This window comes from Medicago sativa, chromosome 7 (assembly GCF_051527215.1).
Source record: "Medicago sativa cultivar Bolivia chromosome 7, Bolivia_mono, whole genome shotgun sequence".
Classification (NCBI taxonomy): domain Eukaryota; kingdom Viridiplantae; phylum Streptophyta; class Magnoliopsida; order Fabales; family Fabaceae; genus Medicago; species Medicago sativa.
Genome location: NC_140755.1, coordinates 101,840,893 through 101,858,541, shown reverse-complemented (window position 1 = coordinate 101,858,541; position 17,649 = coordinate 101,840,893).

Here is a 17,649-nt window from a genome sequence, read left to right as displayed (position 1 = left end):
GACACTAATAAATTATTGAGGTAATAGTTATTATGGTTCCTGAATGAATAACAAGTAGTCACAATAGTCTTTCAATGTATTGAAATTCTAAAATGGTCCTTGATTGTGCACTTTGTTAGTCAAAATAGTCTCTGACATTAAAATAATCCTTCGATATTTATATTAACTCTTTTGATATAGGAAAAATAATTATAGAGACTGATATGATAATAAGTAAGTATATTGAGGGACTAATACAATAATATTAACAAAAAAAATTAACTTAAGAGACTATTTTGATTAACATAATGCACAATCATGAACTATTTTGAAATTTTGAATGGCTACTTGCTATACATTCATGACTATTGCCCATAAATTATTTAATGATATCGTGTCATATTATTTTTTATATTTTGCTGAAAAATATCAGCATAATTTTATTTTATTTTGGTATAAAATGTTGGAACTTGTGTTTGGAGGTCTGCTGCAATAACTTGATCAAGAAGATGATGAAGATGAATACGATGAAGTGTGCACATAAATTCCAAAGATTGTTGTATATCTTGATTGTTGGGAAGATGCTGCTGCACTTGAAACCTGAAAAGTTTAATGGTTATGCATGTAAACTCAAAGCGTATGGGGTTGCCATACTAACCTTTAGGTTCGATTCGCCCCCACCAATAACTGTATGCAATAAGGAATGACCGACGAATCCCCTTCAGGATACTATGAGTTCCTTGACATGTATTGCACAACCACACCAAGCGTATCTCCTAACAGTATTTTACAGATTTATGGTTCCAACAATTCACTCATGCATTAGAGAATTGATGGATGATTTAGAGTAAGAGAATGATGAAGAATTATGTTGTAAATGTAACAAAATTCTGTCCAAAATTGTGTGATGTAGTGTTCTTCTTGTGTATCCAACTAATGTCCAAATGTCAAGCATTTATAGTGCATTATATGACTCTTCACATGAGAGAAGACACCCTTTTGACTTGAATCAATGCTATGATTCATTAAGCACCCCTTTGCCAAAGGTTATGATCATATACACTTGAATCATTGCTATGGTTCATTAAGCACCCTTTTGCCAAATGTTATAACCATATACACTTTTTTTTTTTGATAATATAACCATATACACTTGAATCAATGTCATGGTTCATTATCTATCAATAAATAATAATGTTCCAATGTATATGAATGATTCCATGAAGAGTTACAACTTTTGGTTCTAAAGTGATTCCATTATTTTGGAAATCACCAACATAAAATATCTGCATAATTTAATTATAGAATATGATCATTTAATAATTTTCATATCCAAAAACATATTGTATTTTTTTATAAATTATGAATATCTAACTTATATTTTTTTATTGTATTTTATTAGGGTTTGTTCCTCTTTATTTCATTTTATGAGAGAAAAATAAGACTTGGAGTAACCATGCAACTACTTTTAAAATCAATACATTGCCATGTATCGTGTCAAGACAAAGATAAATAAATTGAAATGTATGTGATGTGAGGGAAAGAGAGATTTAAATTTCAGGGCGGAGGATTATAAATCCTGTGAGAAAATAATTCAGGTAACATTTTTTTTTGTGGTGGCCGAGGTTTGAACCCCGGACCTTGTATATTTTTATGCATTATCCATACCAATTGAGCTAAGTTCACGACGACATAATTCAGGTAACATCTCACTTGCTAGAATTCATTTCCATATGTTTAGAGCATTTTAATCGTCCACGTGAGTTTAACTCACTTGGTAAGGACATTGCATAATATATGCAGAGAATCTTGAACACCGCCAAAAAAAGAGCATCATTAATCATAAATCCAATTTTGAGTTCTTAAAAGAGTCTTTTTTTTTTCCTTCTTTGTTTGGCGTAAAAAAAAAGTTTTTCTTAATAACAAGAGGAAATAACAACTAAAACTAAGGAATAAGTCGAGGAAAAGAGGTCCACTTGAAATCATCAACAAACAACATCTATCTTATATCTAATCCTAATGTACAATGCTAACCTAATTGCAAAACCCTAACCTAATGATTTTGGAGGCAACTATTCAAATTTCAAATCTGATTTTCCCAACTATAATGATACTTATAATCCCTGCCATGTCATTGTTGATTACTTAAACATTTAAAGTATCACATATTTCTCATGCACATTTTCAATGACCAAAGTTGCAAACATGTGTGTGTATATTTCCCATACACATTTATATGGACGTGCATCAATGTGTAGGATGCAGTTCCAATACAAAAGAGGCGCCCCATTATCATTATTATATCACACGGCTCAATGCCTACAACAACAACTAATGACATCATTTAATTAGTTCACTGCAAAAATGTTCACCTTTCATTTGTAATTGGTCATCATAAATGCAATATATCTATAAAAAAATGTCGTGTCATATAGCAGTTCTCTCTCCCTCTGTTTCTGAAATGCATAATGATAGGATTTACGTTAAGGTTATCAAACAAATCCTAAGCTATGCCAAATTAAGAAGAAAAGAACAAAACAACAGAAAGAAAAAAAATAAGAAAATAACTTCAGTTTTCATAGCTTCATAGAGGCACTGTTACACCTATATATATCTAGGTCAAGTCACAAGACCTCATACAATAAGTGGGCTTGGATCAGGCCGACCCGGTTACAATAAAAAGCCCAAACTATTTAAGAATGTAATTTTTAGTCCAAGCTGGCTTGATTGTAGCTCTTTTATTGTTGAGTGGACCCCGCATCCTATCAATACTATCCGGTCCCAGAGAAACCTTGACCTCAAGGTTTGAGTTAAGGTCTTGTGAGTGGGAAGTAGATGGCGCCACTCCCGGGGTCAAAGCTCCAGCTGCTAACAGAGGATCCAACGGCTCAATTTTGTCTTGGTTAGTGGGCTGATCATCTTGTGGTTGAAAAGTGTCTCCGGGAATCAAAACAGGTTGGCTCTTCTTTAAGTCTTTATAGGTGAGCTTAGTGGAGGAATCTTTTTGCTTTTCTCCTTGAACTCCTTCCTCTCGTCTCAGTTCCTTCCTTCCCTTTGGTTCTTGTGTCTGCTGATCTTCTTCTGTATTTGGTAGAGCACTTAGATCAGCGTTGGTTCCTGCCTCTTGATCTTCATTGATCAGCTTTTCTTCTGTAGCCGGTGGGATTGGACGAAAATGTTCTGCTGGATTATGATCGTGATATTCTCGCAGCTGTGAGACATGAATCACTGGGTGGATTCGAGATGATGCGGGAAGTGCAAGCTCGTATGCAACCAGACCAATACGGCGGAGGACCGAAAAAGGGCCGTAGTAGCGCTTTGCAAGTTTAAGTGAGGATCTTCGATGAACAGTGTGCTGTCTGTAAGGTTGCAAACGGAGCCAGACCAGTTGACCTTCTGTAAAGGTACAATCCTTCCTTTTCTGGTTTGCTTGGAGTTCCATTCTTTGTTTGGTTTTCTTGAGGTTTTCCTTGAGTGTGTTCAAGATGTGCTGTCTGTTTTGCAGGGATGTATCCAGATCGGATACGGTGGTCTGTCCTTTGACATAATTACGGATAGAAGGAGGAGGATGGCCATATAAGGCTTCAAAGGGAGACATTCGGATGGAGGAATGGACTGTCGTGTTGAACCAATACTCTGCCAGATGTAAAAACTTGAACCATTGTCGCGGATGGTCACTAGCAAAACAGCGTAAGTATGTTTCCAAACTCCGGTTCACCACTTCTGTTTGTCCGTCCGTTTCGGGATGATAAGCTGAGCTAAATTTCAGGGTAGTGCCTTGTACACGGAAAAGTTCTTTCCAAAAAGTACTCAAGAAAATCGGATCACGGTCAGAGATTATGGAATTAGGAATCCCATGGAGTCTGCATATCTCAGAGGAAAAACGTAGAGCAAGATCCTTGGCAGCAAATCTTGTGGGTAAAGCAATAAAGTGGACGAATTTTGACAAACGGTCACAGATCACCCAAATGGCAGTATGGCCGTGTGAGTTGGGTAAGTGCGTGATAAAATCCATGGACAGATCTTCCCACACCTGATTTGGAGTTTCCAGTGGTTGTAACAGGCCCTGTTTCTTTGCTGGTATGTATTTGTTTTGTTGGCAAACTGAGCATTGCTTAACCCATTCTTTAACTGTTTTGTGTATGCCAGGCCAGAGGAATGAAGCTGCTAGCCGTGAGAGAGTGGGTTTGGGGCCCGAATGACCTGATGAAGGAGAATTATGAAACTCAGAGATGATTGCTGAGCGCCATTCAGGTAAATCAGGGAGAAAAATTCTATCTTTAAAAAATAGCAGTCCCTCTTTAAAAGAGTATTGCGGTGCTAGCTGGTCATTCTGTAGAATCTCAGAAACTAACTGTTTCCCTTGTGTATCTTTGCTGTAGAAGGTGCGCAGATTCCCCAAAAGATCTGGAATGGCTGATGATACAGTCAATAGGAGCGATTCCGTCATGTCAGAGTACTTGCGGCTCAAAGCATCAGCTACAAGGTTTGTTTTACCAGGCTTGTAGTGGATAGAAAAACTAAACCCTTGTAGTTTAGCGGCCCATTTCTGCTGTTCCGGTGTTTGTATTGTTTGCACCAGCAATTCCTTAAGACTTTTCTGATCGGTGTATATGTTGAAATGTCTCCCTATCAGGTATTGCCGCCATTTCTTAATGGCCTCAGTTATTGCAAAGAGCTCTCGGATATAGACTGAGGACTGTTGCATGCGTGGGCACATTTTTCGGCTGAAAAAAGCAAGTGGGTGGCTGTCTTGTGAGAGGACCGCCCCAATAGCTACACCTGACGCGTCCGTTTCAAGGTTGAATGGCTTGGAGAAATCAGGAAGGATCAAGACTGGTGTACTAGTCATAGTTTTTCTTTAAATTTGTAAATGCTGCCTCTGCGCTTTCATTCCATGTAAACTTTGTTCCCTTAATCAAATCTATAAGTGGTGCCGCAATAGATGCATAGTTGCTGACAAATCTCCGATAAAAACCGGTGAGCCCCAAAAATCCGCGAAGAGCGGTGAGTGAATTCGGTGTTGGCCAGTCCAGCATTGCATTGATCTTTTCGGGGTCTGGTGTGACGCCATTAGCTGATATGACATGGCCAAGGTAGTCCACTTGTGTCACTGCAAAAACACATTTAGATAATTTGGCAAAAAACTGATTTTGTGAAAGTAATTCTAAAACCAGCTCTAGGTGCCGTAAGTGTTCCTCAAAAGACTTGCTAAAAATCAAAATGTCATCAAAAAATACCAACACAAATTTGCGTAAAAAAGGACGAAATAAATCATTCATAGCGGATTGAAACGAAGATGGAGCGTTAGTTAAACCGAATGGCATAACAAGAAACTCGTAATGACCGTCAAAGGTGCGAAAAGCTGTTTTGTGGGTGTCATTTGGCATAACATGAATTTGGTGATAATCGGAACGTAGGTCCATCTTAGTGAAAATCTTTGCTGCCCCTAATTCATCCAATAACTCATCAATGGTGGGTATAGGAAAACGGTCTCGTATGGTGGCGGCATTTAAGGCCCTGTAGTCGACACAAAAACGCCATGTTCCATCTTTTTTTCGAACCAACAAGACGGGTGAGGAGTATGGGTTGTTGCTTGGTTTGATGATACCCTTTTTTAACATATCACGGATGATGGTGGTCATTGCTTCTTTTTGGGAATGAGAGTATCGATATGGTTTAACGTTGATGGGAGGGGTGTTGGGTTGGAGAGGAATATGGTGATCATGTGGTCTAGGAGGAGGAAGGCCATGTGGTGGTTGGAATAGAGAGGTAAAGCGTAGAATTAAAGTCTGGACTTCTGGAGGATTAGTGGAGGGTAACGGTTTGGGCTCAGGATTTGGGCCGGTTTGGATTGTTTTTTTGGCACATGTGAGGACATGCATGGAAGCAACGGAGTCTGTGTGTAGGAGATGACATATGTGGTGAAAAGTGGCTTGAGTGGGTTGGTTGGATGGGTCTCCTTGTAGAGTGATTGTATGTCGATTATATGAGAATGATATGTAAGGGACGGTGAAATCAGCTGCAATTGGCCCAAGTGTTGTTAGCCATTCCATGCCTAGTACAACATCAGCCCCTTCGATGGGCAATAAATGAAATGGAATGTGGAAAAGTGTTTGTTGGAGGGAAATTGGGACATTGTTACACCGAGATTCACATTGAATGTGGGAACCATTTCCCACCATAACGGAGAAAGGTTGAATTGGTGAACGGGGTAGTTGGAGGTGAGTCGCTAGGCGAGGTTGAAGGATGTTATGGGTGCTACCGGTATTAATGAGGACTGATACGGATAGTCCATGTATGGTGCCTCTGAATTTGAGTGTGCGGGGAGATGTTTGGCCGGTTAAAGCTTGAGGAGATAGGTGAAAATAGGAGTTTTCCGTTGCTATCACAGGTTTGGTTTCTGGAGGGTTTTCCGGTGAAGACTCATCTGGTTCATCTTCCATGTCGGGTTCTAGAATGAGCAAGAGATATCTGCCGGTAGCACATCGGTGTCCAGTGACATATTTCTCGTCACAATTGTAACAAAGGCCTTGAGCGCGCCGTTCTTGCATTTGGGCTGATGTCATGCGACGAATGGGAAATTTTGGGGGTGGTTTGGGTTGGTTAGGGGGTTTGCAGGGGTAATTGGGTTATTAGTTGTAGTTGTTGGTGGTATAGGTTGGACTAACGCAGGGTTGAGGGGATGAGTTTGTTGACTATTGTATGGCCGGTTGGACTTGGTTTTAGTGTCCTTGATTTTTGCTTCGATTAGCTTAGCAAGCCCAATTGCTTGAGTGATGGTGTAAGGTTTTTGGACTGCGAGCTCATGGCGGATTTCGGGAATGAGGCTGGAGATAAAGCAGTTGAGGAGAGCATCGGGTGGGAGGCCTATGACACGGTTGCCTAGTTTCTCAAATTGAGTTTGGTAGTCTGCCACCGTGCCGTATTGTCGAAGTTTAAATAGCTGTGCTTGATGGTTTTCATAGGTGGAAGGACCAAATCGAAGTTCCACGGCTTTAGCGAAAGATGGCCAATCAAATAATTGATGGTTTTGGTACATCCATTTATACCAACTAAGAGCGTCACCCTTCATGTAAAATGAGGCCAAGGATAGGCGGTTTTCGTTGGGGATATTGTAAAAGGCGAAAAATTGCTCGGCTTGGAATAACCATTCCAATGGGTCGGTACCATCAAAAGTTTTTAGTTGAATTTTGGGTGTGGGAAAACACGGTTGGAATTGGTTTGTGGGGGTTTGTGACAAAAATTGGTTTGTGGGGGTTTGTGACAAAAAAAGGTTCGATGAAGGTGTTGGGTATTGTGAGTATGGAGAATGGAAAGCTCCAAAAGGTATGGTGTTGGTAAAATTAGGGATTTGTGGAGTAAAGGGTGGTTGTGGGTATGTGGATGGGTAAACTGTGGGTTGTGGTTGGGGTGTGTGGTGCAACGTGATGGGTAATGATACCGGTAGAGGGGAAGTTGGTGATGGAAATAGGGGAAATGTGTGGTCGTGTTGGTGCAGGCTTGTAGCTGTTGTGTGAGGTAGTGATGGTATTGGCGGTGGTGTTGATGGTGTAGCAGGAATGGGTTGTGTCTGTGTTTGTGTGTTGGGAGGTGGGAGGTGGGGTAAAGGGGTTGTGGTAGTGGTGGATTGAAATATACCTGAGATTGGCGGCAGCGGCGGCGGTTCTGATGGTATCGGCCGGTTGCGAAGAGCCGAGGTAAGCAAGGCCTTGAGTGCATCATGTCTGGAATTAATCAGCCGTTGGAAATTTTCATCTCTGGATTCCAAGAGGCTCTGCTGATTTTCAAGCCGTGTGTTCACTAGGCCGATCTGTTCACTGAAATGAAGCTGGGTTGCTTGGAGAGATTCTTCAAACCTTCGTTGGTTGGCTTGAATCACCTCTTCCAGATCTTTGGTGGAAGGGTTTGTGAGCTTTGGAGGCATTGAGTGCAACAATGAAAGCACCAATGATAGGATTTACGTTAAGGTTATCAAACAAATCCTAAGCTATGCCAAATTAAGAAGAAAAGAACAAAACAGCAGAAAGAAAAAAAATAAGAAAATAACTTCAGTTTTCATAGCTTCATAGAGGCACTGTTACACCTATATATATCTAGGTCAAGTCACAAGACCTCATACAATAAGTGGGCTTGGATCAGGCCGACCCGGTTACAATAAAAAGCCCAAACTATTTAAGAATGTAATTTTTAGTCCAAGCTGGCTTGATTGTAGCTCTTTTATTGTTGAGTGGACCCCGCATCCTATCACATAACCTTAGAACTGGTTGTTAAAAAGGCCAACTCAAGGAGCATAAAGGCTGGTCTTTGAATATCTGAACAATGAGGTAATTTAAGCCAATTTTTTTTTTTTATTTTAATATTTTGGGATGAAAATTGAGCCTTTGGTTTTGCTTCAAGGAGTTCTAAGTTTCTAACTAAAATGTGATTTTAAGTGCTCATTTGATAGAAGATTACAGTCAAGTTGAAGCTTTTTCATTGCTGGAGTGTAGGATTCACATTATAGTATAGGTTGATATTCTTTGTTCTTTGATATACATTCTCTTAATGACTTACATGTTGTAGCTACTCCTTGCAGTTTTCTATATGCATCTCCCCGAAATTGGTGCAAATTTATCTTGGTGGATGAGGCTCGAGAATTGGTTCCTTGCACTTGCAGCGCTCTTAACATTTGGGATATGGCTCAAGTTTAGCAAGCCGACAAGGTTAACATAGGAATATATGGTCAATTTTGGAATTGTAGAAATAACCCTAAATTAGCTGGGACATTACTTTATGGGATACAACATTATAAGAGGTTTTCCATAAAAAAAAAAAGAGTATAAGTTACAATATTATATGAATACTTTGTATTTGTAACATATAATTTTAAGTCCTCTTAGTTCATAATTTTTGCATGTATCGAATGCTTATAATACAATATGAATATTTTGTCCTTTTTACAATGATTTTAGTGGATAATTCAATGGGTCAGAGATAGTAAACAAGAATTGAATCAAAGGCTGGTCTTTATAAATATTTGTTTTGTTGTAGCTCTTCTACCTGTTGAATAATTTAAGGAGACACATGATCTTTCATAAAGAATACGATGACTGTAAACTATGTTCTCGCAATTGCTTCGGTCAATAAAAATAGTATAAAATTTTACTTTTTAAAGAACCTGTATTTATTCATGGCTATTTCAATGTGGCTATTTCAAGGATTTTGTGTTGGATTTTTCCCTAATTAAGTTATTTATTTATTTAAATAAATAAGTGGTAATTACCCACTAAGTGCACATAGTGGTAATTACCCATTAATCAGAAAATGGTCTTTATTCTTTCCCTTAAATTTAGTAACTGCCCATTATGAGTGAGTGGAGGAGCAGTTTTGTTTTGCACGTTCAGTAACTTCTTGATGGCAGAAGTTATATAAAGGAGTGCACTTCATTTGTTTTGGTTCCCTAAGCCTAACATCTCTATTCAGAAGACTTGCACCATCAAAGTGAGATTGTGGAAGGTTTAGAAGAGCCTCAACTTCTTCAAACAAGAGCAATGGTTGGAGGTATGCCTTGATCCTTTAATTTACGTTTCCGCTGTTTAAGTAGTTATTTCTTTTGTTCTTTATGAAATAACTTACATGTGGTATCAGAGCCAATTTCATCCTCTGCCTTGTGATTTTCGTTTTCTGCATTTGGACAATTTTGTCAAAATTTTTGATTTCAAATTTGAGTGTTATAATTGCAGAAAATAGTTTGAAATCATAAGAGAATGTTTTTGGTTCATGATTCTGTGTTGATTCATGTTTTTGGGGTTAAAATTGCTATAAATTGCATTTTTCTGTATGGGTTTTCAAACGGGTCATTTTGACCCATTCGGAGGTTGAAGACACAGCCCAGTTAATTTTTTAAATTTATGATAAATAATATGAAACTGGATATCGTATTGCATAGTTAAAAGCGTGTCCTACTCTAGTTGTTTAAATGACATGCGCACAGTAGTCTGCAGAGCCACTTTTGTTGCTTTATATCTCTAGATTATGGATTGCCGTAAACACTTTGATTTGCATTATTATACTACTATGAAATGCTACTGTGTTTATGGTTAGTGTATTTTGAATGACACTGTGATAGCATTGTGTTACTATATATCATTTTACATGTGGGCCATCATAGTACTTTTGTGCATTATCATGGGGCCATGTGGGTTTAAGATATAAGATACAGGGCAACATATATATTTTGTATCAGTATATGTTATTCGATATATGCATTGTAATGTTACAGTGTCGCATGCTTATATTTCATGTGAATTGCGGATTCCGCACTTAATTGTTTGTATGATATCATGACTTTAATCATGCAACAAATATAGGTAAATCAATTAAATTAATTGCCTAGCGATTTGCAGTTAATCATTTGGAATAAATGTCAATATGATCTATATGATTTTAATTAATTAGGGACTAGCCACATCATCTTTAATTATGCAAAATTGTATATTAAGTTTTAAGATCATGGTTGTGACATTGATGGTAATTAATTATATTGAACATAGTAAATCTTATCCACAGGAATTTTTGTTATGTTTTGTATAATTAATTAGGATGAAATATCAATTTATATTTTCTAACTTACCCTCAGGAATTAGAAAAAGGAACATAAATTGATAGTTTTGTCATTCGGTTATATGGATCTAATTGAATAAAATTTTAGCCCACAGGTAAATTTTATGTCACTAGGTTCATAGTTTGAAACATGATTTACGTTGGTAAAACATGATATTTATTTAGTAGTCTCAATTTTAATTATAAGCATGTATGTTCAATTTTTGCAGCTATGCAGCCTATGAATTTTTCTGATTTTAAGTGTGAAATTCCCGAACTAAGGGGTGAAAACTATAAGGTGTGGAAGAAGAGAATTCTTCTTCACTTAGGGTGGATGGATATCGATTATGCTATTCGGAAAGACGAACCACCTGCAGTTACTGAAACTAGCCTTCAGGAAGACGTTGATCTTTATGAAATGTGGGAGCGGTCTAACCGTCTCAGTGTGATGTTCATAAAGACCAACATCTCTGCTAGTATCCGTGGTTGTGTCGATCAGCATGATAATGTCCAAGCATTGCTTAAGGCTATTGATGAACAATTCAAAACATCAGATAAGGCACTTGCTAGCACCCTTATAATGAAGTTTTCATCCATGAAGCTTATCACTGTGAAAGGTGTGCGTGAGCACATCATGCAAATGAGGGACTTAGCAGCACAACTAAAGACTCTTGAGGTTGATATGTCTGATTCTTTTCTTGTGCACTACATTCTGAACACTCTTCCACCTGAATATGGACCTTTCAAGATTTCTTATAACACACATAAGGACAAATGGTCAATTAATGAACTCCTGTGTTCAAGAAGAAGGAAGGTTGACTATGGAAAAAAGTGAGAGTGTTTTTGTTGCAACTGAAAGAAAGAACATGAATCAAGCGAAACATAAGGGGAAAGGCAAAATACCACCTCAAGGTGGAATTAAGAAAGAATCCAAGTGTTTCTTTTGTAAAAAGAAGGGACACATGAAGAAGGATTGCCCTAAGTTTCAGAAATGGCTTGAAAACAAAGGTAAATCAATCTCACTTGTCTGTTATGAGTCTAATATGGTTAATGTTATTTATAACACATGGTGGATTGATTCTGGTTCTACAATCCATGTTTCGAATACCTTGCAGGGTATGACAAGCCTAAGGAAACCACTTCCAAGTGAGCAAGGCATCTATTCAGGAAGCAAGATGCGTTCTCATGTGGAGGATGTTGGAACATGCAATTTAGTTTTAAGTAGTGGCTTTGTTTTAAATTTGGAAAAGACTTTCTATGTTCCTAGTTTTTCTAGAAATTTAATTTCCATTTCAAGACTTGTACCTTTGGGATACTCTTTCAATTTTTATGAAACATCTTTCAATTTGTTTTATAAATCTAATTTTGTTGGAAATGGTGTATTATCTGATGGTCTTTTCTCAATTAATTTGCAAAATAATGCCACTAATAATGTTATGCATGTTCACGCTGGAACTAAACGTTGTGTTATAAATGAGGAATCCTCTATTTTGTGGCACCGGAGATTAGGACATATCTCCATTCAGAGAATCAAAAGACTAGTGAATGATGGAGTACTTGGTACTTTAGATTTCACTGATTTTGAAACTTGTGTAAACTGCATTAAGGGAAAGCAGACTAACAAGTATAAGAAAGGTGCAAATAGGAGTTCTGAAATATTAGAAATCATACATTCAGATATATGTTGTCCAGATATGGACATACCAGGTCCGAAATACTTCATCTCTTTCATTGATGATTACTCACGATATATGCATGTCTACTTGCTTCATAATAAGTATGAAGCATTAGATGCCTTTAAAGTTTTTAAGGCTGAAGTAGAAAAACAATGCGAAAAGCAAATTAAGATCGTGAGAACTGATAGAGGTGGAGAATATTATGGTAGATATACTGAGGATGGACAAGCCATATGGGTCCATTTGCGAAGTTTCTTCAAGATAATGGGATTGTTGCCCAATATACCATGCCTGGTTCTCCGGACCAGAATGGGGTGTCAGAAAGAAGAAACCGAACTTTAATGGACATGGTTAGGAGTATGCGTAGAAACTCAAAACTTCCAAAGTCCTTGTGGACTGAAGCTCTTAAAACAGCAGTGTATATATTGAACCGTGTTCCAACCAAGGTTGTCCCAAAGACTCTGTTTGAGTTATTTAAAGGTTGGAAACCGAGTTTGCGTCATATACGCGTTTGGGGATGCCCGTCTGAAGTAAGAGTTTACAATCCACAAGAAAAGAAACTAGACCCTAGAACTATAAGTGGGTATTTCATTGGATATGCCGAAAATTCTAAAGGGTATAGGTTCTATTGTCCATCTCATAGCACTAGGATTGTGGAATCAAGAAATGAAAAGTTTCTTGAAAATGACTTGATTAGTGGGAGCAATCAATTTCAGGACACTGGTTCTGATAAAAGTCAAATTGCTGCTGAACCGTCCACTTCAAGTGACAGATTGATTGTCATTCAGAGTGCCCCTCAAGATCAAATGGGTATTAGACAATCAGTTGTTGAAGTTCCACAAGCGGCCGATAACAATCTAGTAAATAAAGATGTTCAAGAATTTCCAGAAATTGTTGAACAAATGGTTGAGCAACATGATCCTCCGGAAAATGTTGAACCAACATTAAGGAAATCTACTAGAGAGAGAAGGTCAGCTATACCTAGTAACTATGTTGTATATTTACAAGAATCGGACTATAATATTGGTGCTGAAAATGATCCTGAAACGTTTTCACAAGCCATGAGTTCTAGAGAGTCAAATTTATGGTATGATGCTATGATAGATGAGATGAATTCAATGGCATCTAATGGAGTCTGGGATCTTGTCGAGTTGCCTAATGGTTTAAAAGCCATTGGTTGTAAATGGGTCTTTAAGACAAAGAAAGACTCATTAGGCAACATTGAGAGATATAAAGCTAGACTCGTTGCCAAAGGATTTACTCAAAAGGAAGGAATAGATTACAAGGAGACTTTTTCCCCTGTATCTAAGAAGGATTCTCTTCGCATCATCTCAGCATTAGTTGCTTATTTTGACTTAGAACTACAACAAATGGATGTGAAAACTGCATTTTTGAATGGAGATCTAGAAGAAGAGGTTTACATGAAACAACCAGAAGGATTTTCTTCTAGTGGTGATGAGCATTTGGTATGCAAGCTTAAGAAATCCATTTATGGACTCAAACAAGCTTCCCGTCAATGGTATTTAAAATTTCATGATGTCATCTCTTCTTTTGGATTTGTAGAGAACATTATGGATCAATGTATATACCAGAAGGTCAGTGGGAGTAAAATTTGTTTCCTTATTTTGTATGTGGATGATATTTTACTTGCTGCCAATGATAAAGGTTTGCTTTATGAGGTGAAACAATTTCTCTCTAAGTTTTGATATGAAGGATATGGGTGGCGCTTCTTATGTCATTGGCATTAAGATTCAAAGAGACAGAGTTCGTAGAATTCTGGGCTTGTCACAAGAGGCTTATATCAATAAGGTCTTAGAGAGGTTTCGGATGAAAGATTGTTCACCAAGTGTAGCACCTATTGTGAAGGGTGATAGGTTCCATTTGGAACAATGCCCGAAGAACGACTTTGAAAGGGAACAAATGCTTAATATTCCATATGCTTCCGCTGTTGGAAGCCTAATGTATGCTCAGGTTTGCACACGGCCTGACATTGCATTTGCTATTGGAATGTTAGGCAGATATCAGAGTAATCCAGGTATGGAACACTGGAAAGCTGCAAATAAAGTGATGAGGTGCCTTAAAGGAACCAAAGACTACATGCTTATGTATAGGCGAACTGAAGATTTAGAGGTCAAAGGTTACTCTGATTCAGACTTTGCTGGTTGCGTTGATTCAAGAAAATCAACATCCGGTTACATTTTTATGTTAGCCGGCGGGGCTGTTTCTTGGAAAAGCGCAAAGCAAACCTTGATCGCCACTTCCACAATGGAAGCTGAGTTCATATCTTGTTTTGAGGCTACATCACATGGTGTATGGATGAAGAGTTTCATTTCTGGGTTGAAAATCGTGGATTCAATTTCTAGACCACTAAAGATGTACTGTGACAATTCAGCTGCTGTTTTTATGGCTAAGAATAATAAAAGTGGAAGTCGAAGTAAGCATATCGAAATTAAGTACTTAGCCATAAGAGAACGCATTAAAGATCAAACAATTGTTATTGAGCATATTAGCACTGAATTGATGATTGCTGATCCGTTGACTAAAGGCATGCCGCCGTGACAGGGCCGCAAGTGCACGGCTATGTCGGTTTTAGTATAAAAAGTATCGTATCCACAGAGACCAATTTAACAAGTACCGCTTCTTGTCATTTCTATGTTTATCTAAGGCGAAATCAAAATTGTTTGGAGTTTGCGCGTAATAAAATAAAACAATGAATTTAATTTAATAATAATAACAAGAGACCGGAATGTAGTTCTCGTCGACCATCGATACTCACAAAGTAGTAGTTTTATAATTAATACAAGATAATTTTCTTCGCGGGAAATAATTAAGTTAAAGACGCCGCTTACTCTAGCGCATGCGGTGCCAGAAAGTCGAACCTGCAATTGCCCGCTTTCGTGTGGTACGAATTACAACTTCGAAGTCCTTTTTTGAAAAATAATTAATTCTTACTTGGAAAAAGTAATTTTTATTAGAAAATCAATTTAAAGGTACCGTCGGCTTTCGCACGCCCGTTACCGGATTTTAAACTTATAACCGTCAGCTTTCGCGTGCACGATTATAATTCTAAAATCTCTTTTTGAAAATATAAATTTTCTAAATTAATTTAAAAAGTGCTTTCGCTGTTTTTTTTTTAAAATTATTTTCCGAATTTCCTAAGTCCGTTATCGTTGCCGCTCTTTCGACACGTAAACGATATCTCTATGTTCCTACTTTCGTAGTGAAGCTTTTAATTTGAAAAAACAGAATTTTCGGACTAAAAATACACTTCTTGTTTCAATTATATAACATACAATTTAGTAGAGTATCATTGGTGTGACGATCCTCACATTCCGGGCTCAAAGTAAACTACTCAGACATAATAAAATAATAATCTAAACCTATTTTCTTGATGAATCCATATAAAAGCAAACAAATAAGGGAACCGAACCTGTTATTTGGATGGATACTTTAAATTAGGCAGAAAAGGACAACTACAGCCAGGGCATAATAATAATAATCCTCAATCAATTGAATTTGCACAGTAACCGCAAGTGATGGAATTGAAGAATTAGTAGCAGCAACAATAAAAATCCAATAGGCTTGGAATTGGATGAATACGGCAGTATGCAATAGCTAAGAAACTTACGCGCAGGAACAAGGAAATTTTAATAACCAGGAACAAGAATGATAACAGGAATTAAAAGGCTAATAAAGGGAAAAACTGAAACTTTAAATCGGATGAAATATATGTAAATTGCAGCGGCTAGAAAATTTGGAATCCCCAATGAATCGTCCAAGCTACGAGTGTAAAATATTGCAGGCCAAAAATATTGTACGGCAGCTAGGGTTCTAAAGAAATAAAACTGAACAAAAACTCGGGTCCCCTCCAACTGAGTGTCTTATTTGCTTTTATAGTCTAATTCTTGAACAGAAAAATTGCCAAAGGTCGTTGGGCTTGTGACACATATTTCTTTCTTTTCCTCATTTTTTCTTCACTTCTGTTTTTTACACCTTATGGTCCTGAAACACATCAAAGTACTAGCGGTAATCGTGCAAAATAAAATAATTGACTCTAAAATAAATGGAAAACAAACTAGTTAGACAGTGTATTTTGCATGTTATCCGCCGTCAAAATTTAAGGATCATGTAGAAAGTATGGGACTTGGTTCCCATATCTGATTTTCGTTGTAAGAACGATTTTAGTTTTATGAAACTCTATGTATGATATTTTCTCATATTTGATCTCTAAAGTGTATACATTTAATTTTGAGAAATATCAATTAAGTTTGGAACCAGAATAAACATAAATGATATGAGTTTATTCATTAAGTTATATGATTTGGTTAGAGACATAATACATTGTGATACATAGAAGATAATACTCAATTAAAGAGGACATGTCGCTATGATCCGTGTGTTTTTGTTTCTTATTATTGTAAGTGAAAGAATATGTCGACCAAGTGGGAGAATGTTGGATTTTTCCCTAATTAAGTTATTTATTTATTTAAATAAATAAGTGGTAATTACCCACTAAGTGCACATAGTGGTAATTACCCATTAATCAGAAAATGGTCTTTATTCTTTCCCTTAAATTTAGTAACTGCCCATTATGAGTGAGTGGAGGAGCAGTTTTGTTTTGCACGTTCAGTAACTTCTTGACGGCAGAAGTTATATAAAGGAGTGCACTTCATTTGTTTTGGTTCCCTAAGCCTAACATCTCTATTCAGAAGACTTGCACCATCAAAGTGAGATTGTGGAAGGTTTAGAAGAGCCTCAACTTCTTCAAACAAGAGCAATGGCTGGTTTAATTTACGTTTCCGCTGTTTAAGTAGTTATTTCTTTTGTTCTTTATGAAATAACTTACATTTTGTTGCAACTAAACTTGATTTAGAGAAGTTTATTTATTTTTTTGATCAGTTTTATTCTACAACGATTTTTTATCAATTTGAATCAATTATACAATTTCGCTTTTCAATGGTATAGCAAGCTAAGGTCTGTCCCTCAAAAAAAAAAAAAAATCCAAGGTTTGATTATTTTAAGTGTGAACTATTAACTTCCAAAGTAATTTGATATAAGTATATGTTTAAGTTAACTTATATTATTTCAATTTAAGAAGTTTGTTTAAAAATACTACTCATAAAAATATTATTATTTTTTGTTTGTCATTGCCCTTCAAAGGCATATTAGGAGAATTTTAATCATAATATTGTATATTTGTTATGTTTTTTCTTTTGTGTTTTATAAGAGACAAAAGGCATAAGAAACTTCGATTATATTTGTACTCAAAATGATGACGTAAAAATTATAAGTTGTAATTGTGTGCTATTAAACTTTGTTTTTGTCTACTATATTTACAATGTAAATGACCCGTGCGGCAGCACGGGTGGAAAGTCTAGTTGGTAACAAAGGCAGTAGACGCCTGGTCAAA